The sequence below is a fragment of the Gekko japonicus genome, unplaced genomic scaffold, assembly GCF_001447785.1.
Source record: "Gekko japonicus isolate JY-2015 unplaced genomic scaffold, Gekko_japonicus_V1.1 scaffold243, whole genome shotgun sequence".
Lineage (NCBI taxonomy): Eukaryota > Metazoa > Chordata > Lepidosauria > Squamata > Gekkonidae > Gekko > Gekko japonicus.
Window position 1 is genome coordinate 914,437 of NW_015168053.1, and position 2,708 is coordinate 917,144.

At 50.0% G+C, this 2,708-nt stretch overlaps 1 protein-coding gene across 1 annotated transcript in view; it reads left to right on the forward strand.

Annotated features, from left to right (window-relative positions):
* The first annotated feature begins 2,131 nt into the window (after nt 1–2,131).
* Nucleotides 2,132–2,708, forward strand: part of MYADM (myeloid-associated differentiation marker) — a 15,421-nt gene continuing 14,844 nt past the window's right edge. The window contains exon 1 of the mRNA XM_015414434.1: nt 2,132–2,329. The gene's annotated coding sequence lies outside the window, so the exon portion shown is untranslated. The remainder of the gene's footprint in view (nt 2,330–2,708) is intronic.

The window sequence follows — 2,708 nt, forward strand, 5'->3', positions numbered from 1 at the left end:
AGCCTTTGGCCTGATCCAACATTGGCGTCTCTTATGTTCTTATGAGACCTTGGAGAGCCACTGCCAGTCTGAGTAGACCTTACGAAGCCTGATGGTCTCATTCAGTATAAGATAAACAAATATAAAGCCAACAGTCGTGATAGTCTGACCCGCAATCAACAGTCATAAGACTTATAAGGAATGCTGTACATGTATTGTGCTCTGAAGCATTACAATATGATACACAACTTAATAGAATTTATAAACCAAGGTACAACGTCGTCTCCGGATTATTTACCAACATTTCAAAAAATGAATCTTCTTCAGGAGGTATTATAGAGGTGCCAAAGCTCTCATTTTCATAAAAGGTAGACAACAAGTCTTAAGCATATACACAATTCAGATAGGACGCTGATCTCAATTAACACGCAGTGTTTTTTCTGGATCCTGGGCGTCTCTCATTCAGTATAAGGCAGCTTCACTCGTGTTTTTACTTGCACACCTCTTGCTCAAGCTTTTTGCAGAGTCATTTATAGCCACCAGGTGTCAGCCATGTCCTAAAAAGAGGGGTGTGGGTAACACAATTAGGAGAAAGGGAGGAGATCTTGGGGAGGGAGGGAGAGTGGGGTGCCCTGGATTGGCATGGGGGTGGAGGTGGGCAACCAGGTTTCTTAGGTTCTCTGTGGAAATGGGAATAATAGAGTGGTAGCATAATAAAAGGGAGTGGGGATTGCAGCTTGGGTAGGGACTAAAAACATGCTCTGCATTTAGTGTATTGTACTACTACATGCTTCCTCTTCCTCCTAAGGAGCTCCTCTAAGGCGTGTGGTTCTCCCGCCATGTTATCCTCACAATAACCCTGTGGGGTAGGGTAGGCTGACCAAGAAAGCGGCTTAAGCTCACCTACTCTGCACCCCTGTTATCTGTATCTGGAACAGCTTGGGGGTGGGGAGGTGTTTTGTTCATTCCATCCCATCCCATCCCAAATATTTTCACACCCTAGAAGGAGGGCTGTTATCTTCCAAGCATTTCAGAAAAGAGAAACTTGTAGCTTCTCTCGTAGCCTCCAGTGCCTTGATGGGTTGGAGGGATGGAGTGGGAACTGCATCCCCAAAACCGGGAAATACCTTTTGCTTTCTTCTGCCTTGGTTTATCATCTAGGTTTTATTTTTGTTTGCAGGACCAATAATACATGTGTGGTTGTGGTTGCATGTGGTAGGTTCTGTAAGTGATACCATGCCGGGTGGAAAATTTACACACACACACCCCATGGCTCCTATTTGAAATGGGGTTTCCATCGCTCCAGTTTGCCGTGATCACAGACTTTCCAGTATCTGACCTGGCTTGGCCCTGAAAGGCAGAAGAGTTTGATGTGTGAAATGAACGCTCTGTTCTTTGGAAAGGGCAGGCTGGCAATTGTACTGGAGAAGATTGGTCCCTGTGTGGGGTCATTCCTGTAATGGGAGTCGAGCCAGGATTTCATTCTGACCCAGGGTGCGCAAAGAGCACCGAGAAATAAAGAGCAGGTAAATTAAAAAAGATCAAAGCTGGGGAAAGCACATGAATGCTGGGGAAAGAGCTTTAGAGCTTTTGAAGGTAGAAAAAGGCTGCCAAGGCTTGAACAACACTGTGAATAATAATAAAAAGGTTAGATAGTGTCCAATTAACACTGACCCTGATATAATAACACTTCCCTCTCTCATACTGCTGGAACCCCCCTCATATCATCAATTTAAACCAACTGGCAGTAGATTCCAGGCGGACAGAAGAAAGTGCTTTTTCACCCAGTGTTATTAACCTATCAGCTTCACTACCACGGGGGTGGGGGAGTGGCCCTTGGCGATTAGAAAGGACTGGTGGAGAAGAGCCGCTCTGTTAACCATGCTGGATAAATGGAACCTCCACGTTCAGGGGCAGTGTAGCTCTGAAAACCACCAGCAGAGCTTTCCCCCCAGAAGGATCTCCCTGGCCACTGAATGCTGGACAAGGTGAGTCTTCGATCTGAGCGATCTGCCATGTTGGTTGTGGGTGTGGTGGTGTTTTGTCTGCGTATGTTTTGGCTCCCAGCAGCACGCCATCAGCACCACCCCACGAGGTCCTTTTCCTTTCCCCGGCCCTTCACCTCCCCTGTCTCCGCCCCCCTTCTAGCCTTCCCCGCTCCTCCCTCCTTTCCTCCAGTTTTCTCACTCCCTCCTTTCTAGGTACCACACCCAGCTCTCCTCCCGTCCCATCCTCGGGCTCTCCCGCCTGGCGGCCGTTTTCCCTCGATCCGAGCATCATCTGGGCTCGCCTGGCCTCGGAGCCGTCCTGCTCTCTTAGAAACGGGCCTTCTCCCCACCGCCCCCTGCAAGTAAGTCACTTGGGCCTGCAGAGACCAAGAGCCCCGGGGCGCAGGGGGCTCCAGCAGGGGGAAGGCGCCTGAGGTCTCTTAGAGGAGAGGGAAGGAGGGCGTTTGAAACAGGGCAGGTAGAGGGGGGCGCTGCAGGGGAGACGGAGGAGGAAATGTAGGTTCTCGGGGGGGGGGGGGTTGAGAAGGAGTCCCAGTTTCTTAGATTTCCCCGGGAAGGATATGGCAGTCGAGCCTCGGGAAGGCTGGGGATTGGAAAGAAGGACGTGTTCCTAGTTTGGGTTTATTTGCAGAGCGTGAGTTGGTGCGTTTTTAACTTTGCTGTGTGGCTACTTTAGGGTGCCACGCCCCCCCCCAAAAAACCTGTGCCTGGGGGGGGGGG